Below are 27,921 nucleotides of genomic sequence, written 5' to 3' on the forward strand. Positions count from 1 at the left end.
AAAGTCGACTCTTTTATGAGCATTACCCCTTGTTGGATCTACCTTCCACATGATGATGCAAAACTGTCAAAATGCCTTTCCTTACGAAAATTCCAGATTTATAGTACCTCTTTGTTCCTTACCTCTTCCTAAATAAATCCCTACCATCCTGTACATTTTGACTCACGATTCCTACCGATTCCTTGTGTATAAAATAGTAGTTTTTAAAAAGGGACAGCAAGCAAGCTTCGTACTTTCATGGGTTTCTTAAAGATTGGAATAAGGATACTAAGGGTTGAATTAGTGCCATGTTGTAGCTAAATGGGTTAAGGGAAACATTTTAGTTCCAATATGGGATTAAGTGAGCACGTGAGGATGTCGGATAGCAAGACTTGATATGAAACGAAGTTTTAATACGTTCATTTCATTTTATTGGATAGGAGTCTATTTCAAGAATCAAGGAACTTAAGTGTAAAGCATCGAGGTAAGTAGCTATGACCATGCTCCTTACACACAAAGCTCTTTTATGAAAAAGTCTCTCTCTCTCTCCTTCCAAATGTTTCTCTTATGAAAGAATAGATGCATGTATAGTATGTATAAGCCTTTCTTGGTAACCCCTGTTAAGTACCTTAATAATTACCATTGTGTGTATATAAGGTAATGCATCATGAGATTTTATGCATGCTCTCTCTTAAGTAACTATGCCTTACCTATATGTAGCATGACATTAAACATTCTTTTCAAAGAAACGCATACGCACTGGCATTAAATGAAGATAATGAAAACGTGATTTTTCTAATGAAAGGAAAGAAAAAGAAATGAAAGCATGAATGTACGTAACGGCCATATGAATGAAAGGGTACCAAAAGAATGGGCAGATTGCAATGCCGGGTAAGTAGTACTGGTAGTGCACCCAGTGCTGCCCCCTATGAAAAGGGATTCCTAACCTGTGGCCACGGGCGGGATCCAGGTCCAAAAGACCCCTAACCCCAACACACGGGGCGTAATAGTGTGTACTGGCCTATGAAAGTGGAATGTAAAGTAAAGAATGCACTTAGGAAATGTTTAAGCATGAAAGTATAGCTATGCCTTAGACTGTTTATGCATGAAAAGATAGTTAATTCTTAAATCATTTATGCATGGAAGTAATGGCAAGAACTGTAAATGTTATGTATGCATGTTTTCAAAGAAAAGATTATGTGAGTAATAAGTTAACGGCATGGTGTACTGCTTACTGAGTATTAGACTCACTTTATGTTTATGTTATAAACGTCCAGGTACAGACAATGTGGCTATGGAGCAGGGCACTACGGAGGAGGGTGGGGCTGATGCTTAGGGTCTCCCTGATAGTTTGACCATGATGAGGATGGTTATGTTTTCTTTTTATGTTCTATGATGGGTCCCATGTTGGGACATTTTGTTGGTTTGACTTATAAACAATATGTCTATGGGTATGACGTAAATACTATGGTGGGGTGATGGTCATTGCATAACTTCTATGGTGGGGTGATGGTAACCCCACATATGATGGTTAAATGCCTTTTGTATGGTTTGTAGGGACTGAGTCCCCTTTCCTTAGGACTGTTATGTTTGGTAAATGGATGATGGACTCTGAGAGTCCTTTATTTAGAATATTAAAGAAACTGTTTATCAGGTATCCTTGTTAAATTAGAAGTACAGAGTGCAGGCACGACATGTTCACGCCTGTCTCTTTCTACAAAAAAAAAAATACATAAGTATATACATAGACATAAGAATAATAATAAATAAAATAGCATTAATAATAATAAGGAAAGAACAGGTCACGCGTCGCGATTCCATTCTAGTAATAGGACGGGGTTGTGACATCATGGGATTCTTAGAAGGAAATTTTGCTTTCGTTTACTTGGGAGCTCCGATTGTAGGGAGACTATTGGTCAGGCATTTTGATTCTATTACTCAAAAGGTCTGAGCAAGGCTAGAAGGTTGGAAGGCAAAAATGTTATCAAGCGGGGCTAGGCTATTGCTTATTAAACATGTTATCCAAAGTACGCCGATTCACTTGCTTTCGGTGTTGAACACTCTGAAATAGGTCATTAATAAACTTCATTCCTTGATGAGCACCTTTTTTTGGGGTAGCATTGATGGCAAGCCAAAGAGGAAATGGTACGCATGAAGGGAGATGTGCAAACCAATATCTGAAGGAGGCTTGGGCATCCAGAATCTATATGAAGTTCAACAGTCACTTCACATGAAATTGGCCTGGAATTTGTTGTCATAATCATCTCTTTGGGCAAATTTTTTCTCTTAAAAATATGTAGTAGGTATGCATATAACAGAGATTGATGCGAATAAAGGAATGAATTTTTGGAGATGGTGAGATATATTCCTTTGGCAATTGAAAAGTCAAGATGGAAGGTTAGAGATGGTAAGATCTCATTTTGGAGGGACAACTGGTAGGGTTTGGGTCCTCTATTTTCTACGCAAGCTATTTCTACATTGCCGAATTTGCAGTTAGAGGCATGTAAGGATGAAAGAGGTTGGAATAAAGAATTTTTTTCCAAGTTGTTGGGTAATGAGCAAGCTGCTGAGATTGTTGAGAGGCTTGGCAGAGTAAAATCGGGTGTTGATACCATCATTTGGCTTCTAAACAGTAATGGAAAATTCTCAACTAGTAGTGCACTGGAGTGTATTCATACTTGGGTTCTAGTGTTTGCATGGGCAAAGTGGATTTGGCATCCGACATTACCAAAGAAAATCTCAGTTACAATGTGGAGAGCTTGGCACAACTGCTTACCCGTTGATGAGGAGGTTTGAAGGTTGAATATTCCCATGGTATCAAAATGCAGCTGCTGCTTAAGTGGGCAGGAAGAAAATATTGATCATATATTAGCTAAAGGAGAGCTGGTTAAACAGGTTTGGGCAAGATTTGTATCAGTGGTAGGACTTCCTTCTGTGCAGGGAAGGTCATGGAGGGAGAGAGTTGAGTTCTTTCATAGAAGGGCTAAGATGTCTATTAAGGGGGGTCAACTAGTTGGCATTTTGCCTACCATAATTTCTTGGAGATTGTGGTGGAAAAGATGTCAAGAGAGAATGGATGATAGAAGAATTTCTCTTGATTCGGTATTTGCTTCGATTAAATTTTGGTTGGTTTGGGTGGCTTTGAAAATTAAGGAATTCAAGAGAATAAATGCTTGGGATGAAACTGTGTTGAGGAATTTGCAAATTCCTTTTAAATCTCCTTCTAATAACAAAGTACAATTTGCTAAATGGAGGAGACTGGTAGCTAACTTTGTGAAATTAAATATAGATGGATGTTCTATGGGGAATCCGGGTGATGCTAGTGCAAGTGGGGTGATCCAGAGTTCTAATGGTAAATTAATTTGTTGTTTCGCGAATTTCCAGGGTGAAAAGACTAATAATGCTGCAGAAGTGCTAAGTATCTTGCACGGCCTTCGAATTGTGAATCTGATGGGGTTTAGAAAGGTGGAAATAGAAATAGACTTAAAACTGGTGGTGGAATGGCTGAAAAAGAAATGCTGTGGTTTATGGTATTTGGAGGATTTTTGGGGAGAGATAATGTAGAGATTAGAGGGATTTAGTTCTCTATTAATCATATTTTTAGAGAATCTAATGCCGTTGCGGATGTTTTAGCAAAAATGGGTTCTAAAAGTTTGAATAAGTTATGGGTCGGTAATGATGATATTTCGTCTTCAATCAGAGGATTAATTAGACTTTACATAGGAAGTGTTCCTTATATTCGTGTTTGTTCATAATGATTCTTGTAATTTTTTCATTGGTTGTCTTTGCTTATGTTAGGGGAAGTAAGTGTACCACTAGGTTGATTTTTTTTGTTTATTTGTAAGTCCCCAGAATTGATGAATTGTGTATATGGCATTCCTTAGCCATAAGTAAGGACTCATTAATAAACTTGGGCGGGGATCACTCCTGGACATGTGATCACTCTCCTTTTAATAATAAAAAATAAAAAAATGATAGTATATATTATATGAGAAATACTTTAACCACAAATGGATTACACAAAAGTAATCTCACAAATTGACATGGTAGGCAAAATACAACTACGTATGAGGCCAAGAAATCCAACTACGTACTATTACCCATGCATAAGTTTGGAAATATTTTATGATGCCACATTGTCTCCTTACCTAAAAAGGTTAGATATTGGTAGAACGATAAAAACCAACTATTATTTGGAGACAAGAAAATTAACGCATAATCTTGTAAGCCACTTTATTCTCGTCACGTTTACATGAATCGTTTGAATGCAGGTATCTACCGACTAAGATGAACAGGAGGATGAAAGAAATTGACAATAAAATACAAGCATCACTCAAAGACCTTGTCAACAAAGAGAGAAGGAAACAAAAGTAGGTGAGGCCAGAAATGATGACTTACTGGGCATACTTATAGAATCCAACATCAAAGAAATTCAAGAGCATGGAAACGACAAGAACATCGGAATGAATCTTAAAATATCCAATAATAGAGAATCCTCACATTTGGAGAAATCTTAAAAAGTGCATTTGGATAAACCGTTGTTCTAACAATACTTGTTGAAAATGCCTCAGGTGTTAATTACCTTTAAACATACGCTCCGCCTATAATGTCTGGTAGTTATGGCGACTCCCTCTCTGTCTCTCTCTATTATTGTTCAATGGCCTTGTTAAGAATAATATAACTTCTGTTCTAAACAAGTAGATTAGTCAATCTGCTGATTGCCTTCATTTAAATTGTGTCCTAAATCCAAATATCCAATAAAAAAGATTTAATACAACTAGACGTGGGAAGTGAAAAAACTATACAAAAATTATTGTTTGATTATAACTACTAGACATTATAGGAACACATTCACTCAATTATTGTGGTATGTAACCAATTTATTACTGTTTTGGCAAAGAGGGACTTGAGAAGTTGCATAACAAGTGGTATCTACAGCCTAGGTTGAGGGGGATCATGAAGTTTGATATTGAAAAGTTTACTGGGGAAAATGATTTCAGTTTATGGAGGAACAAGATGAGGGTATTGCTAGTCCTAAATGGATTGTTGAATGCCCTCCTTGGTGAGAAAAAAAACTCTTCCTCGTTAGAGGAAAAAAAGGAGACTGTCCATATGGACATTCTCCAGAAAACCCACAGTGCCCCAATCCTCTCCCTTAGGGATAAAGTCCTGAGAGAGGTGGCTAGTGAGGACACTGTTGCGGGTATATGGTTGAAATTAGAGAATCTTTATATGACTAAATCCTTAGCTAATAAAATTCACAAGAAAATCAAGCTTTAGACCTGCAAGATGACCCCTGGGACTTGAATAGGGCAGCATCTTGATGAGTTCAATAAAATTATTCTAGACCTAGCTATTATAGACATTAAGGTGGAGGATGAGGATCAGGTCATCCTCTTAATGAGTTCTTTGGACTCATCATAGCTAAGTCTAAAAGAAACCATGATGTATGGTAGAGACTCACTAACACTAGATGAAGTACAATCTGTACTTCATACTCGGGAACTACAAAACAGAGGAGATACCAAACAGGATCATGGGAAGGGTTTGTTTGTTAGGGGTAGAACGGAAAAGAGAGAGAAGAGGGCAAGAATGAAACTAAGAAATTTAGGTCTAAGTCAAAGGAGAAACATTTTAAATGTTTTCACTGTCATAAGGAAGGATACTTCAAGAAAGACTGTCCTGAGAGGAGAACAAACCTTGGGAATAAGCCTAAAGAGGCAGGGGATACCTTTGTGGTATTAGAGGGATATGAGAGTGCTGAGGTACTCACTGTTTGTGAAGTTGATTAAAAAAAAATGTGGATAATGGACTCTGACTGCTCTTTTCATATGTGCCTAATCAGAGACTAGGTTGAGACATTCTCTAAGTTAAATGGGGGACATGTAATCCTGGGTAATAATAAGTCTTGCAAAATCATGAGAATAGGGTCAGTTAGACTTAAAAAATGCATGATGGTACTGAAAGAACTTTGAGGGAGGTTAGGTTTATACCTGCGTTAAAGAGAAACTTAATTTCTCTTGGCATGCTTGATTTATCAGGCTGCACCTTCAAATCTGAGCCAGGGGTTCCTAGGGTTACTAAAGGCTCTTTAGTTGTTATGAAAGGGGTTATTGAAAATGGGTTGCATGCACTACTTGGGAAAACTGTAGTTGGGGAAGCATCCCCTATACAGAACACTGTAGAAAATAAATCTGTGTTATGGCATAAGAGGCTTGGACATGTAAGTCAAATGGGCCTTTTAGAATTGCAAAAACAAGGGTTGCTGAGTGACCAGAACCTAGGGAACTTACCTTTCTGTGAAGATTGTATCTATGGAAAGGCAAAGAGGGTCAGTTTTAAGTCAGCAACTCATAACACCAAACAAACCCTAGATTATGTCCATTCTGACCTCTGGGGACCTGCAAGAGTAAATTCACATGATGGAGAGAGTTATTACCTCTCCTTAGTGGATGATTACTCTAGGAAGGTCTGGATATACATCCTAAAAAATAAAAGTGACACCTTTGAAAAATTAAAGGTGTGGAAGTCTCTAGTGGAAAACCAAGTAGGTAGAAAACTCAAGACTCTAAAGACTAACAATGGTCTAGAGTTCTTGTCTAATGAGTTTAACATGTACTGTCAAAAGGAATGAATTCTTTGGCATAAGATAGTGAGGGAACCTCAACAGAATGGTTTAGCTCAAAGAATGAACAGAACCATCTTAAAAGGGGTAAGGTGCATGTTGTCTAATTTAGGGTTGCCCAAAACCTTATGGGCAGAAGCTGCCACCACTACAGTTCACCTTATAAATAAGTGTCCCTCCTCTGCTATAGGGTTTAAAACCCCACAAGAGTTATGGTCTAGGAAACCTCCTAACTATGACTACCTAAGAGTGTTTGGGTGTGTTGCCTACGCACATTCAAAAACTGATAAGTTGGAACCTAGGGCACTTAAGTGCATTTTTATAGGGTATCTTGAAGGGGTTAAGGGATACAAACTTTAGGTAGATGAACCTAGAAGGTATAAGTGTATTGTGAGTAGGGATGTGACCTTTAATGAGTCACAAATGGCTTAGGTACAAGAAGAAAAATTAAACCAAGAGGTTGATAAGTCCTCAGGGAGATTACAGGTTAAGGTGGGGCAGTTTAACACCCAACCTGAACCTGAAACTAGGGAAGGCAGTAACCCTGAGGAGGAAATCTCAGGGGACATGGATCAAAGTGGAGTTAGCTCTTATAATTTGGCTAGAGATAGGCAAAAGAGAGTTATTAAACCACCTATAAAGTATGGTCAAGCTGAACTAGCAGTCTTTGCCCTAACAGTAGCTGATGAGGTTGTCTACCAAGAACCTAGATCTTATAAAAAGGTTGTGACAAGTAAAGATTCCTCCAAATGGATACTTGTCATGCTTGAGGAGATGGAATCTCTTAATAAGAATAAAACCTGGGTTCTAGTTCCTAAACCTCAAGGAGTCAAACTAGTTGGATCCAAGTGGATCTATAAGAAAAAGGAAAGCATACCAGGGATAGAAGGGACTAGGTATAAGGCTAGGCTTATAGCCAAATGCTTTACACAGAGAGAGGGAATTGACTTTAATAAAAATTTCTCTCATGTGGTTAAACACAGCTCAATCAGGTTATTGCTAGCCTGTACAGCCTTTGAAAACTTGTATTTAGAACAATTAGATGTTAAAACTGTTTTTCTGCATGAAGAACTTGAAGAAGAAATTTATGTGCAACCTCCTGAAGGTTTCACTAATGAGATTAAAAATAATCAAGTGTGTCTTCTTAAAAAATATTTATATGGCCTTAAACAATCACCTAGGCGGTGGTATAAGAGGTTTGACACACACATGATTAGTAATAATTTTAAAAAGAGCTGATATGATAGCTGTGTCTATTACAAGGAAGAGAAATGAGTATTTGTTTATCTCTTACTGTATGTAGATGAGATGTTGGTGGCTTGTAAAGACACTATTTTAATTGAACAAGTTAAATGCATGCTGAAATTAGAGTTTGAAATGAAGGAACTGGGCCCTGCTAAGAAAATATTAGGAATGGAAATTGTAAGAGACAGAAGTGTTAGGGTGCTATATATATCCTAGAAAAATTATATTTCTAAAATTCTTAAGAGATTTAGTATGGAACATGTAAAACCTGTGGACACACCCTTGGGTCAGCATTTCAAACTGTCTGTAGATCAAGTTCCTAAAACAGAATCAGATATTAGCTTTATGCAACAAATCCCCTATGCTAGCATGGTGGGAAGTATAATGTATGCAATGATTTGTTCTAGACCTGACCTGACCTATGCTGTGAGTGTAGTTAGTAGATTTATGGAGAATTTTGGAAAACCGCATTGGTAGGCCATTAAATGGGTATTAAGGTACCTGGCTGGCTCTACTAATTTAGGTCTCAGTTTTGAGAATAATGTTGAAAAGGGTTGTGAGTTGACTAGTTTTGTAGACTCTGATTTTGCAAGGAATGTAGACACTAGGAAGTCCTTAACTGGGTATGTGTTTACTGCTTTTGGGGGAGCTATTAGCTGGAAATCACACTTACAATCTATTGTGGCTTTGTCCACTACAGAATCTAAATATATAGCATTGATTGAAGCTATAAAAGAGGCTATATTGTTAAGGGGTATTGCAAGTGAATTAAATATTTTCAATGGCAATATCACAGTACACTGTGATAATCAAAGCACACTACACTTAGCAAAAAACCAAGTTTACCATGAAAGGTCCAAACATATTGACATAAGGCTTCACTTTGTTAGGGATGTTATAGAGTCTAAGGTTGTAGGTGTGGAGAAGGTCTCAACTGAGGATAACCCCTCAGACACTGTTTGAACTTAGTTGGTAAGAAGTCTAGAGATTGTCCCCATTAGGGGGACAATGCAGGAAATAACCGATGATGAGAATTGATGAAAACTTGGCAATAAATGTTTTGCCAAGGTGGAGAATTGTAAATGGTGCGTCAATACATTTATTTGTTGCCTTTTACTTCTATTATGTTTTTCTCTTATTTGAATAAGTGAATGACGGACAAGTGGCTAAATCTGGACCCTTGAAGCTTAATGAAGCAGGGCTAGTTGATCATTTGAGAAGCCCGTGACTCGTGAGCTGCATCATCAAGTGATTGAGCCACAGGATTGCGACACATGTTGGCATCTGCTCAACAATATATATTGTAGTTGAGGGATATCAATGGTCATTCATTCATTCTTCTGGTCTATATTATTGAGAGACTTCGAGAGAGAGAGAGAGTATGAGAGGAGGGTTTCTTCCTAGGGTTTCACTGAGAGAGAAAATCTGTGCGATTTTCCAGTTTGTGAGAGAGGGTTTGTAAACTAGTTGTTCTGAGGCTTCTCTGTGAAGGACATTGATCATCAATAAAGCTTTGAGGCCATTCCTTCCATGGACGTAGACCATTAGGGTTGAACCACGTAAATTGGTTATGTTCTTTCTTTAGTTTCTTTATTTTTTGGTTTTATTTAATCACTGCATTATATTCTTGTTAATTTCTTGTTCTATCTTGCGATCTGATTTGGTGCTTTAAATCGTTGGATATGTAAGTCTTTTTTTGGTATCAAACTAGAGTTCTTGAGTTCTATTTTGGCAAAGAGGGACTGGAGAAGTTGCATAACAATTACTGTGTCAGACTGCACGTTCAAGAGTGCAAATGTACATTCCTTGCATATGCTCCGCCTTACTCAGATTACTAGCTGAGTGAAAGGTATCGTGTCAAAATTGGTAAGGGACCTACATCTAAGGTCCACACTTGGCGTTAATCTGAGACGATACCTTATTAGTTAGAACATCGGTTTATATCATTATCAAAATCAGTAGTCTTGCCTTAAATTGATTGGCCCCATTGTTAGCTCTATTACTTCTTTCTATATCTAAGGTCCTACAGCCTCCATTTTAAGGTCCTATACGCTCTTTTTAATACTTATGTGAAATGTTTAATCAAGTGTGGATTGATAAAGTGTCAAAAACTACATGATTAAGTTGTTAAAGTGAATAAATTGTTTAATAAAAAATGAATTAAGCACTTAACTATGCAATAGTTTTTAGTACTTGACTCAATGTTAAATCCTGGTGTTTTGCATTTAAAAGGATTTATAATGCAGCTGTTAAGCCACATTAGAATTAATATCTCAATTTTACACCTCCCATTGTGAACACTTAATCTCAATTGATGTAGGGAATTTTTGGAAAAGGCCTACCAATTGGACTGGTTGACAAAAGAACGAGAGGACCACACGCTTAGGGCTAAAAGGGAATGCGCTAGAACGTGGGGCACGATTGAAAACCACAGTGCAAGGCATGAAGCTACAGAACAATTGGGGAGTGGAAATGCAAGGTGCAGGGGCACGTAAATCTTGCTACACTCTGGGCTTGCTGGCTGGAATCAAAGGCTGGGTAGATTCACGCATGGATTAAAGGCACGATGGCATGTGGCCTCAAGTACGGAAGTGGAGCAGAACTCTCAGGGGAAATGGGCACAAGCAGCACAGCCAGGGGCATATGAAAGAAAAAAATCACGCTGGAAGGGGGGGTTGTTTTTCGAATAATATTTTTTGTATCTCAGCTTTGCTTATGTGCCTAGTAACCCTTCTATGAGTTTTAGTTTTACTTGTTTTAATTTCTATTTTCTGGAAAGATGATGTTAGGCTAACTTGGTAGATTGAGTTGTGGAGAGTGTTTCGGTTTGATTTGGGCTTTGGGTTAATGAAATTTCTATTGGTATGAACTTTTCTTTACTTTGTTGCAAATCAGATTTTGAGTTGAGAATTGAAGGACTTTCTTGCACTTGCTCTGTTGTAGATGTAAAGGCACAACAGAGGCTTGAATTTATCAAGGTTTCCTTCGATCAGTTGCTATTGTGATGTTGATTGGTAATACAATGAAGGCTTTTAAAGAAATGGTGCATGTCCGAATGTAAACTTTTCATTTTCCAATAATCGATTCCTTGACAGGATTGATGATTGAGATTTAGCACCCCTGAAAATTAACTACAAATTGGATAAAAAAGAGGCCCTATCCGCTGCTCAAGTGTTTGATCTTTTGTCTTTAGGTGTTAATTTTTCTGCAATTTCTAATTCTTTGCACCCATTTCATTTCTTTTAATTTACAAGCATTAGGAAAATCATTCTTTAAGAAAAATAGAGAAAATATCTAAACCATTCTTCATTAATACACCCCGTATCAGTACACAAACACACTTTTCTGGTTTCTCTTATTAGCTGTGTAAATAGCTCTTGCACAAACAAGTTCCTCACACAAACACAACTCATTACATGCTTTCTCTTCACGAACATTTTTGTCCCTGTGGAAATTACCATGGAACTCATCCATGTACTACTTAGATATCTTCTACACTTGGAAGACAGATTTAAAAGACCATCATGGATCTTCTAGGATGGTAGCTTGTCGCCGCATATGGAACATGTTAGACTTGAATGCAACAAGTGATGAGGTTGGATGTACCGTTGAGCAATTTCATCAGATGCACCCTCCGACTTTTGATGGGCAGGGCAACCCAACCTTAGCAGAGGACTGGATTCACGATATTGAGGAGATACTTCGCATCCTTAGTTGTACGAATGAACATAAAGTATCGTACTTCGCCTTCAAGCTGACAAGAGAGGCAAAAAGATGGTGGATTTCTGACAAAACTATAAGAAAAGTATTTCATTCCACTCATAATGTCCAAATGGGGTAGTATGTTATCAATCTCACTTTTATAGATAAAAAAAGATTGGATGGCATAACCGATCCATCTTAAAAAGAGCATTTAGATATCCAATAGAAATCTTTTTAAGATTCCAAGAATAAGGGTTCAAAACCCTTGTTCTAACAAGTTGTACTTCCATTTACAGCTTGCTAGTGCTTTCTTGAAGAATTTTTGTAAGTAAACACTCAACTTAGTTTGGATAACATGCGTATATATTTGTGTAAATATTTCTTTGTTATTGATTACCTTTGATTGTCAATCTATGTTTTACTTGGTTGAATATGTTGTTCCAACTTTGTATAAGACCATGAAAGAGGTTATATGATTTGGATCTATGTTGAAAATGCCATGATTCACATGCACATGTTTCGATTTTGCTTGAGGACATGTTGATGTTTTATGTGTCATGAAGATTTGGTTATTGTAAGGTAATGTGTTTCAGATTTATGTGATGTTGTCATAATTTCATGTTCGTTTCAACCTTGCCATGACTTTTATCTATCATGTTTCAAGTTTGGAACATGTTAAAGTGAAATTTCTCTATGTTACATGACTTTGATGTTTCAGCCAAGTCATGTTCTTCTATGTTCATGAAATTTTTTTGATATTTCATATGCCATATGTTATCATGCCATGATTTGAATATGTTACGCTTGATGATCTTATGCACAGCATCTCATGTGTCACATGTCAAGTATAAGAAGGAACACGTCTTAAGTCTCTTGTTACATGCATTTGGGTAAATGGTCAGTTTTTAAAAAGAAAAAGAAAAAGAAAAGTGTCTTCAAATGTTTTATCACAATCCCAAATGTTAGGACTGGGGAATATCCTGGTAGAACTCCTCTGTCCACTTTGGAGTGCTTAAAAATAGAGTGGTAATCCCTGAGTTGACAAAGAACCATCGGCATGCCTCGAATGAATCTTTTTGGAAATGATGCCAGAGTGAGGTAGCACCTAACACTAGTGGGTGCCATGACTAAGGTTGATAACTTGATGAAGTATTGTCGTGTTATAATAAATATGAATAAGACATATTCACCACGGTGTACGGACCATTGGTGGTGCAGTAACTAGTAGGAGCACACAATGCTTAGGAGAGCCGTGATGTGTTCATTATGTGTTATAAGAACAAGGCAATGAGCTCACATGATATGGATCACGTGACATGACATGATATGATACGATACGATATGAAATGATGCCAAAGAATGTTTTTCTGAAAAGTCCAAAGAATCCGTTACATGACTTATAATTTTTTATGGTCTACTATTCTGTCCACTAGCTCAAAACAACTTGTTTTTTTCATCCGAAATGTTTGCTTTAAGAAAGATGATATACTTGGTTAATATTATTTGGTTTATTTTAATTGGATATTGTTTCCCTAATATCCGTGCATTATATCTGACCTATAATAACATTAAAAGGATGATACATTAATATTTGGGGACATTATTTAATCCATACATATATTAAATATATGGATTATGTTAATTGACTAAGGTCCCAACTTCATGTATACCTATTACGTTTTATGTTAATTGACTGAGGTCCATATATAAGAAATTAGAAACATCAATATGATTAGGAGGCATTGTATGGCAAAAGCCAAGAGGTTAACATTAATAAACCTCTTTAGATTTCTCTCTCTCACCCACTCTCCGTCTTTCTACCAAGAAAGATAGAAGTTCTACATGTGGGATATATTCAAGCACTGAGTAGTAGGCCATTTAAAGTGATAAGGTAATTACACTTGCATAATTTAATATATCATTGATACTTGGTTGTTCACTCCAAGGGTTTAATTACTTGATCACACTACAAGAAATCAGGCATTTTTCAGCGATTTAAAGATCGTCGAAAAAAAAATATAGCAAAAGGTCCTTATTTACGGCAATTTTCAAGTCGCCGCTGAATTCCAGGGTCCAGTTGTGAAATGCTGGAGGAGAATTTACTGTTTACTTTTTTGCGATGACTTGTGTACCTATTGTGGCAACTTTTGTCCTCACAACAAAAGATTGCTACTGTAGCAGCTTTTTATTTCTGTCAAATTTGAAAATCGCCGCAATAGATACTTTTTGCAGCGAATATAGTCACCGTAAAAGTCATATTTGGCCAATTAAAACTTTTTAGTGGTGAATCACAAGTGCCGAAAAAACTAACAAAATTTAAACCTGCACGTTTTCCCCATTCCTCTAATTCCCTCCAGCCGTCTCCTCCCCCTATGATGAGTGTACGAAAGTGCACTCTAAATACACTATTATTGGATTAAAATGCTAACATGTGAATAGAAATTATAAGAATTAATGTGTATTCTTAAATTGAGTTTCTATTTACTTTGAGATACTCCTAAACATATTTTTATGTTTAATTTCAAGTTTTATAAAAGTGCAAGTCAAAGCCCTGTCAAATTCAAAGGAGAACTTTCAAGTATGAAAGACGTTGGAACAACTTAAGAACTTTCAACGAGGGTAGGACTCTGCCAATAAGGATAATGATGGATTTGTCTAAAATGCACTAGGAGACAGCCTGGACATACTTTAGTATTTTGATCGTAACTTTCCACTCACATATCGGATTTATGCAATTCTTGATGTATTGGAAAGCTATCTTAAAGGGCTACAAATATTTCTCTATTGAGTATTTCTAAATCCGAGCTCGTGAAGTGCATATATGGCTATCAAGATGAGTTCTAAAATTTAGGTATTTTTATGCAGGAATCATGAAGACATTAGGGTTTCTTTCATACCCTATTTAAACATATCATTAGCGCGAAATTTGAGAGATTTTAAAAGGGAGATGGCTCAGTTCTGAAGAGAGGAGAAAAATACTATTTTATTTATTTCTAGTTCTTCCATGGAGAACTAAATCTTGGGTAAAGCCTAGGGTGAAAATACTTTGACTATATTTCAATTCATATATTAAGCTCTATTGTTTAAGATTCTAGGATTCAATGCTCTATTTATTTTGGATATTTTAAGTTTGAGACAATTATATTAAATCTTGCTATGGTTTGATTTTGCTGAGGTATAGGATTATGAATATAAGATTTTGACTTAAACATGCTTTTCATGTCATTGATGTGATCTTTTACTACATTATTGTTTGTAAACATAGTGTTGTCTCTAGATCTAATATTCATTTTTATATATGAAAACCGTGATTTGTAAAGGGAAAATAGATTCTAAAATTACATTTGAGAAACTAGATGAATATAATGTCATATCTTCCAATTAGGAATTTGGTGCTATAATTCTTAATTGTGTATATCGTTTGGATTGAAAAAGTTAGAGTATTGGATCCAGTTGATGGAAGCCCAAAACTTTACTTGCCTTCTTATCTATGCCCTGATCTTATTTTAATTACGTGCTTTAGGTAGAATTTGAAAATTCTTGTCATATTATAATTTGATTTTTTCTTTTAAGCTTGCGTCTTATTGTGTTCTTCCGACTCTCTGTGAATCGACACCCTGAACTATACTATAACACCGTGTACTAGTTTGGGTGTAATCAAATTTTGGCACCACTGCCGGGGAGACAATGGAAGAAATGATACAAATAATTTATTTCGGTAATTTGTAAACGCGGTAACTTTGTTCACTCTTTTAGCTTGCTACATTTTTTTAGTTATTTTAGTTATTTGTATGTTTTTTAACTTGCATGCACAGATATAGAGATACCTTGAACAAATTTGCTTGTAGGCCTATGCTAGAGTCAAAATCAAAATTTTTAAATCCTTTATTTGACAATCCATCTAGTCCCGAAGAAATGAGTGAACACAAAGATCAACCCATTATAACTCTTCAAAATTACCTCCACCTTACAAGCACAGCCACACCATCATGTATCATGTTTCCAGCCAACACTCGTCAACTTGATTTCAAAATTGGGATGATACAGCTACTTCCCACCTTCCATGGTTTAGAGAATGAAAATCCTTATTTGCTCATTAGAGAGTTTGAGGAAGTAGTTGCAACTTTCTATAGTCATAATGCTAGTGATGATGTTGTGAGACTTAAGGTTTTTCCTTTCTCTTTGAAGGATAGAGCAAAGAGCTAGTTGTACTCACTAAGACCAAGATCAATAGGATCATGGAATGAGATGACACAGATCTTCTTTAACAAATATTTTTCCCAACATAATACCAATGCTTTGAAGAGGCAAATCTCCACCTTTGCATAAAAGGATTGTAAGACTTTGTATCAGGCTGGGGAGAGGTTTAAGGAGTTGTTGAGTATGTGTCATTACCATGGGTATGAGAACTGACACTTAATTAATTATTTTTATGAGGGACTTACACCTAGTGAGCGTCAATTCATAGAGATAATGTGTAAGGTAAATTTTTGTAGAAAAATCCAGATGAGGCTATAGAATATCTCAATCAGCTTGCTGAAAAAGCTCACAATTGGACCGGACCTAGTGCTACTGAGAGTACAAATTGGTCATGGTCTGCTGGAAATCTAAATGGTGGTGGAATTTACCATCTTAGGGAAGAGGATAACCTAAAAGCTAAGGTAGAGATGCTTACTAGGGAGTTAGAGGTGTTAAAAACTAAAAATTTAAAGCCAACACACATGACTACCCGTGTTGAGTCCTTTGTACCATGTTTTGTGTGTGGTGGTGTAGATCACCTAGCTCAAGAGTGCCCCACATTTGCTGAAATGAAAAGAATGTATGAGGAACAATGTAATACCTTAAGTATGTACAAGAAGCCTTTTGCACCTTTCTCCGATACCTACAATCTGGAGTGGCGTAATCACCTCAATTTTAGCTAAAAATATGCAAATCAGCAGCCTGCACAACCACCTAGCACTTATCCTACACCGTATCATGCATTTTCCTCTTCCAGGAACTCCTTAGAAGATACTTTACATGCTTTTATTGAGACACAAGGTAAAACTAATCAAAAGTTTTGAGTCTTTGATTATGCAGGTTGTTGAAGAAAACAAGGAGATAAAGAGCCATGTATCCAAGTTGATGAGCTCTTTGAGTGTGAATGAGCATGGCAAGTTCCTTTCTCAAGCTCAATCCACACCCCAAGGTCAACATATGACACAAGAAAATTTGAAGGAGATCAATGTCATTGTGACACGAAGTGGTAAGTCCTTACACATCCCAACAACTGATAAGCCAGAGGATGTTGAAGAGGAACAAGGCAATAACAGTGCTGAGTTGCCCAAGGAAGCCGAGGTAATCAAGAGCCCAATTAAGGTACAATTTCCTCAAGTTTTAAAATCTGGTATGCAAACTTGGGATTCTAGTAACGAAATCTTGGAGAATCTCAGGCAAGCAAAAATCAATCTTCCTCTTTTGCATGTTATTAAACAAGTTCCTACTTATACAAAAGTTCTCAAAGATTTGTGCACAGTTAAGAGAAAGCACCATGTTAACAAGGCAGCATTCCTGACAAAGCAAGTTAGTGCTCTAATTGAGCAGCGAATTCCTCCTAAGCACAAGGATCTTGGTTGTACAACCATTGCATGTAATATTGGGAATCATGAGTTTGGGCAAGCATTGCTAGATTTAGAAGCTAGTGTAAATTTGATGCTTTATTCCATTTATTTGCAGTTTGATTTGGGTGAAATTAAGCCCACTTTTGTTGTGCTTCAATTGGCTGACCATTCCGTTATGAACCGAGAGGAATAATTGAGGATGTTTTGATCCAACTTGACATGTTTTACTACCCTGTAGATTTTTCAATTTTGGATATTCGGTCTATTGTTGAGTCTGACTCTAAGATTCCTCTCATATTAGGTAGACATTTTCTTGCTATGGCTAATACAGTTATAAACTGCAGGAATTGGCTGATGAAATTATCTTTTGGAAACATGATCATGGAGGTCAACATATTCCACATCAGTAAGCACGCCAGGGAGGATGATGAGTGCCAACAAACATACATGATTGGCGCACTCATAGATAAGGGAGTTCACACAACTCATAATTCTGATACCATTGAATATTTTCTTGTTAATCCTGAGTTTGATACTATGAATAATTCATCTAATGTTTTTTATGCTTGTGCTATTTTTTATGAACCTTAGGACTATTGCCCACATGTTTGGCAACCGAAATTCGAAGAGCTGTCTAAGAAAAGTGAAAAAAAAATTCCTTCAAGTGTGGAGAGTCCCAAATTGGAATTGAAACTGCCACCCTCAGGTTTAAAGCATGCATTTCTCAACCTAGGTGACACTTCTCTTATTAGTATTTCTTCAAAATTGAATGCGGGTAAGATTAAAAATTCCAGTTGATCGAGTTAGAGGAATTGAGAAATAATGCTTATGAGAACTTTAAAATCTATAAGGCTAAAACGAAAGAGTTTCATTATAAAAATATTATTAGGAAGAAGTTTAAGTCTAATAACCGAGTATACTTATATGATTTTAGACTTCACAAGCATCCAGGAAAACTTCGGTCAAGGTGGACCGTCCCTTTGTAGTGAAACATGTTTTTGAAAACGAGGCAGTAGAAATAGAGGACCCTAGGGATGGCCAGGTCTTTAAAATAAATGGTCAACACCTTAAAATCCTTATTGGTAGACAAGTAACTAAAGTGGAAGACATTCCACTTGCAAAACCAGTCTATCAACCTTGACCCCACCATGCAGGTATGTTTTTTTTTTTTGCTTTGTTTTCTTTCCGTTCCTTTTCTTTCTTTTTGTTTGTTGTTGTTTTCTTTATTTTCTATTTGTAGGATAGTGTCATTTCGCCATTTCAGTTTGCCATCTCTTATGCTTACCGGGCTGCCCACGTCACACATAAGGTATATTCTACCTTCTTCAATTACTCTCCATTCAGTTTTGATTTTTAAACATTGAGGACAATGTTTCATTTAAGTTGGGCAGTGGTGCAAATTCTACATTCACAAATACTTGTTGGAACTCTGTGGCACATTTACATGTGTTAGAATTTTTTTTTTTTAAGCATCACACGTACATCCCTTCACATGTGTACTTATTCTCATGCATCACCATCTTAGTGAATTCAACAAAACCAACTTGATCATTATGTTGAGGTATTCACAAGATTTCTAATGCACTCATCCAAGTTTTGTGGTAAGATGGTGGTTTGACACATGTATCTAGAAAACTCTTGTGCTTAAGTCTTTATGTGTGAGGTTTGGAAAGGATTGAGAGCTAACAAGTGCTGAAAATTGTGACAAGCGTTCATTGATTTTTTTTAATTGGGCATTTCTTTTGAGAATATCTTTGTATGGTTTGTGATATGATGGCGGATATACTTGGGATATGATGAAGGTCAATTTAGGATTAACGTTTCAGCCTTTCAAGCCAACCCTTTAAATTATAGATCCCTAGTAGCAAACTTTGAGCCAAGAAACACATAGCCTTTTTTCTTCATATACCTACATTATCCATACCTCTCCACATTGGAGTATAACTTATACACTGATTTTTCCTATCCTTGTTACTTTCAAGTGTGTACTAGATGTGAAATTCTTTTTTTCTTTTTTTTTTTATTGTAAGGAATAAAGAAAAAAGAGAAAAAAAAAAAAAGGAAGAACATGAGTTACAAGGTGTTCGAGTGAGTGAGCTTCAAAGGTAAAAATACCAAGGCTAGGTGGAAATAGCAAAATACCAGGGTGACATATAATTGTTCACCAAATTATAAAAATAAAAAATAAAAAATAAAAAAAGAAAAAGAAAAAGTAGAACAGGCATTATTGGATGATTTGAAAGGTTGAAGAGTATATCAAGTGAGAAATGTGGTTTATTGAGATATTTAATAAGATTCCTTAGGTATGTACTTGGAAGTTTTTGAATCCTTTTTCTTTTCTTGTCATATAGCCTAACCTAAGCCATATTACAACCTTTTGTTTTGACTGTTCTGATCCCAAGTAAGCATGTAACCCCCGCTCCTCTCTTCTTACGTAAGCTTCTCTCTTTCTTACGTAAAGCTCCTCCTTTTTGACATAAGCAAATTTCGATGACGGAATTATGCAACAGTCTGCCATTCTTTCTGGCGACTGCGAGCATCGTCATGTGTGCCGAACCATGACGACGTGACTCTCGAGATATTAGGTGACTTCTAAAGTACGTCCAATGTTTAAAATGTACTGGAAATATTTATATAAGGTATTTCCAGTATCGTTGAGTTAAACTTGTTTTTAAATGAGACAATTATAATATTTTGAAGAGCTTTAAAATATTATAATTGTCGGAGATCATTTTAATAATAAAATGATTCCAGTTATTTAAAATATTAAGAGATTTAAATTATGTTGAAAGTTTTAATTAATTTAATGGTTTTATTCTCTTAAATATATTAAATAAGACTTCATCATTTATTAATGATGAAGAAATATTATTTTATAAACTAAAGTTAGTTTAAAATAATATTTACCTTAATTCCTCTAAGTGCTTTTAATTAAGTTAACGTTTACGCATTTTCAAATCAGTATTTTAATATCTCAACGTTAGATCGTTTTGAGGACCCCAAGACGAAGGGACTGTATTAAATACCCAGACCCCCCTCTCTTTCCCTCACTTTTCCCCAGCCCTCTCTCTCTCCTCCCTCTCCATCAAGCGTACGTTGTACGCGGCCTTTCTCCCTCGCCAAATGCTCCATGCCTCAGCCCGGCGCTACCGTGCATCGGCAGCCCTCACCGCCGGCACCATCAGCTCCCCTTTCCTCTGGCGAGCACACCCCCACCGATCTCTCCCTCTCACGCTCTCTCTTCCTCTCCCTTGGAAGTGTAAAGCCCGAATGGGCTTGATGCACGTAGCGCCGCCATGCGCCGTCCTAAGGCGCCATCGCTCCCACGACAGCTTCTCCTCCTGCCGGCCATCATCCTCCACCGAAGTCAGGCCCTGTTGTGCAGCCCTCCCTCTCCTTCCACGGCAAGAACCTGAAATGGGTCTCTAACCCATTTCCTCACCGTGCGCCGCCGTGCGCAGCTCCCATGGCCACCAGGCACCACCATGGACCTTTCCTCCCCTTCCCCTTCCTCCTCCATGTGACTCGAGGCCAGTAGCCTCTCTCCACCGCACAGCTTTCTTCCCCTTACACGCACTGCTTTGCACTCCTCCACCGCCGTGCACCGCCACCCACGGTGGGTAACCACCGTCATCAGCCTCCTCAGGCCACCACCAAGCCAACCTAACCTCCCATGGCCCTGATCTGCCACCCATGCACGCACACTCTCTCTCACTCTCCCATGGCCTCTCACACACTGTGCGGCCGGATCCGCCGCCGTGAACCATCGGGGCGCCACCTTGACTCCACCACGAGTTCCACCGCATTTCCCTTAGCCAAGCCCAAGGCCCCAAACCACCACTTTATGTGGTGGGTAATCACTGCACGTAATGGACAGTCACTGCGCGTGACTGACCGCCACTGTAAGTTAGCCGCCACGTACGACCATCACGAGGCCTTCACGAGCCCTTCCAAGACCACACTTAGCTATCTAAACGCCCAAACAGTCAATGTAAGTGAGTTAGCCACCACGTACGACCTCTCCGACGTCATCGGTTGTGACAATCAACGAGCAACGCACGAGTTATCCCGTCAATGGTATAACTCTCTATCCCTCGTTAATTATGTTAGAAATTGATTAGCTAATTAGGTTGTGGATTGTGCTGTTAGTATTAGGGGAATGACTGTGTAGTATTGAGATGCGCTGTGTAGGGCGCTATGAAGTGTTGGGCATATCGGTGTAGTGTGGTGACATGTAGTGCTGTGTATGTGAAGTATTGGGCTTATTGTGTAGTGCGCTGTGAAGTATTGGGCATTCTGTGTTGTGAAGTGTGCAATGAAGTATGATTGAGGAGTTTGTGCCGTAATTAGGGCGTGGTTGTGCTGTGCAGTGTAGTTGTGGGGCATGTACTGTATGGATGACGTGGCAGGTGGAATGGGAAGAGTACACATTGAGTGTACTCTGTGTGTGGCATAAAGTGAGATAAGGAGAGTATATGTGAAATATGCTCTCCTGGAGTATTGTGGATTGGGAAGAGTACATGTAAAGTGTACTCTGTATGGCGTGGTGTGTGAATGGAGTACACATGAAGTTTACTCCATGTAGCGGGTATGCCATCATGGTGATGTGACATAACGAGTGTACTCTGAGTGGCGTGTTATGTATGAAGAGAGTACACGTGGAGTGTACTCTATGTGGTGGAAAGATGCACCATATGGCAAGTATGCCATAACGGTGATGGGTCGTAGTGTGTATGAATGGAGTACACGAGGAGTGTACTCCATGTGGTGGAATGATGCATCGTATGGCGGTTATGCCATATTAATGATAGGTTGTAGCGTGTGGAAAGGGAGTATACGTGGAGTGTACTCCACGAGGCAGCAACACTCCGTGTGACGTGTCGTAGAGATAAGGATGGTTATGCAGTTGATGGGCATAGAACGTGATGAATAGTGTCAAGAATTGTGGAACAATGTCCCGAAGTAGTTATGGCATAGCCTGTAGTCTGAGGTGACAAGTGTCACTGTGATTGACTTACGGCTAGAAGTATGCGTGAAGTAGCAGAAAAAGTGTAAGAGTACACAGCGGAAGCATGATTGGGCAACGTCGCGAAGTGACGTGGTTATTGACAGTCATGCTTATGATGGATAAGGAGTTAGTTTTGGAATGGCGTAACGGGAACGTGACGAGATGTCACGATGTGACGGGAGTACATGAGGAACCGTACTCGTGATGAGTAAGAAGTTGGCGTAGAAGTGACGTAATAGGATGTCAGGTGACGTGACAAGGTCACGGTGTAGCTTGAGAGTAGTCTCGAGCTATGTGACGTGACGCAAGGCATAGTTGTGAACGGAGTCTTGTCTCGTTAAGTGTTGGGATGAACTGTAAGAAGGGACGGATAGCATGAAGAGTTATGCTAACCGAGTTAAGAGAATGTTGGTATCAGAATATGGCCCTCATCCCTACGAGCAGATGATCAACATGTTATATGTTGATTTTAGGTGATAAAGGGGTAAGGTACATGTGTATTCTGGTTAGACACATGTGCCGGACGGATTCACCATATGTAATGGGTAATCTGTCCTGAGCATAGTTACACAGTGCTTAAGCCTCAGAGTTGGCTTAGAGTCGTGTGGCTTATATGGATGAGAATGAGGATTAGTATGGGCTAAGATGTATGGAGGTAGTGACGGGTCTATTGTCTATGATTGGGATGCGTGACTTAGTTGGTCTGAGTCATGCATCAAGATGAGTTCAATAAGGAGAATAAGACAGAGGTCTTAGTGTCTTAATTTTAAGGTGAATCATGGGTTCACTTTAGTGAATGAGCACTCGAGGCAAGACGTTGAGTTGGAAGATGTGGTGACTGTAAGTGGTCCCCGAAGGTTTTAATATAGTGAAGGGCACATAAGTGCACGGGATAGAAGAAGAGTGTTTCAAGTATAGTGTAGTTCTATATATAGTTCAGTTGCTTATGCATTAGATAGAGAATGACGTTAAGGTTATGTATGCATGTAGGTTGCCAGCTGACACTCGCATGAATGGACTACATGGTATGAAAGTAGCATGGAGTCCAGGTAAGTATTACGTTCGTGCCCTTCTAGAGTTTTGTAGAAATTATGAAACGAAAACGAAAAGCTCTTCTCTTTAAGAAAATGTTTATGAAAGAAGATGTCATGCTTTCAAACGTATAAGTACGTACGGCCCCTCCATGAAAGCCCATTTTTACGCACCCAAAGTTATTAATTGTACGCATGCGAATGGATGACTATAGGATGTATCTATTGTATGTATTTTCAAAGAAACGAACTAATGAAAGTGCACAAAAGACGAGCTTGAGCCGACGCCTTCGTGGATCCTGCGGACCGATGCTGTAGCGAGCACCGCGAGGTGATGCTCATGGACGCCGCGAAGGCCGACGTTCAAGGTGATGCTTATGGATGCCACGAAAAGCGAAGTTTGAGCCCGTGCTTTATGTTTTATGGATGATGCGAACTGACACTTTTGTGAATGCCGCGAGGTGATGCTCGTGGACGTAATGAAAGAGGACGTTCGAGCCCATGCTCACGAAATGATGTTTTCTCACGAAAAGAAATGTTTTCTCATGTTAAATGAAAGAAAGAATTGAATGAAAGTTCCAGCTCTTCAGAGCTGGCATGAATGAAAGAATGAATGAAAGCATGAAATGTATGAAGACACGTAACGGCCATATGAATGAATGAAAGGGTACCAATGAATGGGCAGATTGTAATGCCGGGTAAGTAGTACTGGTAGTGCACCCAGTGCTGCCCCCTATGAAAAGGGATTCCCAACCTGTGGCTACGGGCGGAATCCAGGTCAAAGGGCCGCTAACCCTAACATACGGGGCGTAACAGTGTGTACCGGCCTATGAAAGTGAAAAGAAAGAATGTATGTATGTACGTATGTACGCATGCACAAACGCACTTTAAGAAATGAAGGCACTGCACTCTTGCAGAAATGAAGGTACTGACGGGTGAAATGTTTTACGAAAAGAAAGTCCATTTTCAAAGGAAAACCCCGTCTAGTGACGTTTTCAAATGAACGCACGTATGCACGCATGCATGTATGTATAGGATATACGAATGATGAATGCAAGAATGAAAACCAACGTTATTATATTTTAACTGCATGAAGTAATGCTTACGAGTCTTCGACTCATTTTAGTTTTTATGCATGTCCCTCTCCCCTCCCACTGGGAAGGAAATGAAGTACGCGTTGGGACGGACACGGCCCATGGGGAAGAGCACGGAAGTCTAGGCACGAGGTTTAAATGTAAGAGAGGCATTTTATTATTAAAATTGATGTTTTCCGCTATAAACCTCTTTTATTGTAAAAGCACATTTTTATTTTATAAACGTAGAGTCTTGCACCCTGGGAAGAAAGCAAAAAGTTTTAAATCGGATGGTAATTCCCGTCGTCCTTTCTCAAAATATTTTATAAAAAGACCCACCACAAGGACAGGCGTTACAAAGCATGTGGAAAGAATGGTTGAATTCTCATTTGTTAGTGTTCCTATCATAAGGTCAATGCTTGCTTGTTGCTTGTTCATAATTACCCAAATCTTTATGTGATTGTGTGTACACCACTTTTCAACTCCATAGAGAGAGCCCTTCGACGAAATACTATTATACCCGTAAGTTATGGAGTTGAACATTTTGCTTGAGATATTCTTGATGTTTCATGTGTCAATGTTAGTGGTAAGGCGGTTTTGGCTTGGAGAACACACACACACACCCAATGAATTGCTATAAGTGGATTGATTTTGATGGGTTATTAGATTCCTTAGTTTGTTTTGACATGTAAATCTAGAAAATGTGAATTGGTGGCCTATTTTAGTGATTCTCTTCTCTTTCATCTCTTTAGTATAGAAATTGCTAGGGACTAGCAATAAGCAAGTTGAGCGGTGTGATGAGTGTACGAAAGTGCACTCTAAATACCCTATATATTAGACTAAAATGCTAAAATGAGAATAGAAATCATAAGAATTAATGTGTATTCTTAAATTGAGTTTCTATTTATTCTGGGATACTCCTAAGTAGATTTTCACGTTTAATTTCAGGGTTTATAAAAGACCAAGTCAAAGTCTAGTCAAAGTCAAAGGAGAACATTCAAGTGGGCAAGACGTTGGAACAACCTAAGAACTTTCAACGAGTGTAGGACTCTGCCAATAAGGATAATGATAGGGTTTGAGAATAATTCAGATCATAGTCCAAAACGTGCAAGGAGACAGCCTGGACATATTTTAGTATTTTGATCGTAACTTTCCATTCACATATCGGATTGATGCAATTATTAATGCATTGGAAAGATATCTTAAAGGGCTACAAATTTTTCTCTATAAGTATTTCTAAACTCAAACTTCTGAGGCACGTAGGTGGCTACCAAGATGAGTGATAAAATTTAGGCGATTGTTTATGCGGGAATCATGAAGACATTAGGGTTTCTTTTCTACCTTATTTAAACATATCATTGGCATGAAATTGGAGAGTTTTTAAAAGGAAGATGGCTCGGCTCTAAAGAGAGGAGAAAAATACTATTTTTAGTTATTTTTAGTTCTTCTGTGGAGAACTAAATCTTAGGAAAAGCCTAGGCGAAAATTAATTGGTGAAAATACGTTGACTATATTTGAATTCATAGATTACGTTTTATTGTTTAAGATTCTAGGATTCAATTCTCTATTTGTTTTGGATATTTTAAGTTTGAGACAATTATATTAAATCTTACTATGGTTTGATTTTGTTGAGCTATAGGATTATGAATATATGATTGTGACTTAAATAGGCTTTCCATGCCATTGATGTGATCTTTTGTTGCATTATTGTTTGTGAACAAAGTGTCGTCTCTAGATTTGATATTCATTTTTATATATGAAAACCGTAGTTTGTAAGGGGAGAATAGATTCTAGAATTAAACTTAAGAAAGTAGATGAATATAATATCATGTCTTCCAATTAGGAATTTGGTGCTATAATTCTTAATTGTGTATATTGGTTGGATTGAAAAAGTCAAAGTATTAGATCCGATTGATTGAAGCCCAAAGCTTTATTTACCTTCTTATCCGTGCCCTAATCTTATTTTAATTACGTGCTTTAGGTAGAATTTTTAGATTCTTGTCATATTATAATTTAATCTTTTCTTTTAAGCTTGCGTCTTGCTGTGTTTCTTTTGATCCTTGTGGATCGACACCCTGAACTATACTATAACACCGCATACTAGTTTGGGCATAATCATGCCCCACTCATCTCTTCCTAATCACTCTTCTCCCCGATCCCCACTTTTCATGCCTCCAAGTAGCAGCCAATGTACGCCGCCATCGACCCACCGTCACCTTCCACCTCCACCGTCGCCAGCCAACCCAGCCAAGCCCCTCCTCGCGGCTTCTTTCTCCGTAAGGTTCTTCTAGATCCTCACTGCCAATCACTCAGAATCACACAGAGGAAAGAAACAAACAAACACAGAAAGAACTCACAAAGTATGATCACGATTCCATGGCAAATCTTGCAGAGAATCTTCGAGGGATTCCCAACCTCTAAAAATGATCTCACTTAAATTCTTGATGCCAGTTACATGATCACTCCTGCTTTTATAGAAGCAGTCATGAAGAAGAAAAACAGTGCAATACTCTAATACTTAAAACACAAACTACAAAGAGCTAAACGCAAGCATAAAATGCAATAATGACAAAACGCGTCGTTTCACTAATGGACTTCATTCCGTTATTTCTAGTATTCCCAATCTGTTAATTCTATTATTCACCTTCTACACAGATTGCATTTCCCTTCTTCCAGTCACCCTCTTCAAGCCTTGCCCACTACACCCGTGACAATCCCTACCTCTTCAAGGCCTTGCCCACAAGGCACCCGTGACACATTAGAGAATTGTGCCCACCAAATGAGGATAAGAAGCTCTAAGGTTCCAAAGCAATTCCCATGAACTATCCTCGATGGTAGCCCCTATCCATTTGACTAACACTTCAGTAGAGGCATGGTTCCCTACCTTCCTCACCCTTCTTTCCAAGATTGCTTCACACTACCCTCTTTGTCAACTAGAGGTAAGGTAGACAATGGAAAAATTTGATCACCAAGTTTCTTCTTTAAACATGAGACATGGAAAACAGGATGATTGTTTGAGGAGGAAGGCAGATTCAACTTATAAGCTACCTCACCAATCCTCTCGAGGATATGAAATGGGCCATAATACCTTGGGGCCAACTTCATGTTGTGTCTCATAGCTATAGACTTTTCTCTATAAGGCTGCAACTTGAGAAAAACCCAATCACCTACTGCAAAAACCCTCTCAGATCTTCTTCTCTCAACAAATAACTTTATTCTTTCCTGAACCTTCTTCAAATACTCCTTTAACAATGACAAATCTCATCCCTAGACTTCAATTGTTGATCCATTGCTACATTAGCAGTAGTGCCAGGAACATAGGTCAACAATTTGGGGGGAGGGAACCCATATAAAGCCTGGAATGGTGAAAACCCAGTAGAGGAATGGATAGTGGTGTTATAACACCATTCTACCATTTGCAGCCATGTGCACCAACTCTTTGGCTTAGATCCCACATAGGATCTCAAGTATCCTTCTACACACTTCTTTAAAGCCTCAGCTTGACCATCAGATTGAGGATGTTAAGCTGAGCTATATGCCAAAGTAGTCCCTTGCATTTTGAACAACTCTCTCAAAAATAAACTGGTAAAAATCGCATCCCTGTCAGACACGATTGTTTTAGGTAATCCAAGGAGTCTGATACACCATTAAAGAAAAC

At 38.2% G+C, this 27,921-nt stretch overlaps 1 long non-coding RNA gene across 1 annotated transcript; it reads right to left on the minus strand.

Annotated features, from left to right (window-relative positions):
- Positions 1-27,921, minus strand: LOC121233954. Its single transcript, XR_005934270.1, has 5 exons — positions 27,907-27,921; positions 27,475-27,480; positions 14,259-14,264; positions 6,839-6,843; positions 1-124 (listed from the first exon to the last, which is right to left on the minus strand). It is a non-coding gene; the product is annotated as an uncharacterized LOC121233954 (long non-coding RNA).

The sequence above is a fragment of the Juglans microcarpa x Juglans regia genome, chromosome 6D (assembly GCF_004785595.1).
Source record: "Juglans microcarpa x Juglans regia isolate MS1-56 chromosome 6D, Jm3101_v1.0, whole genome shotgun sequence".
NCBI classification, from domain to species: domain Eukaryota; kingdom Viridiplantae; phylum Streptophyta; class Magnoliopsida; order Fagales; family Juglandaceae; genus Juglans; species Juglans microcarpa x Juglans regia.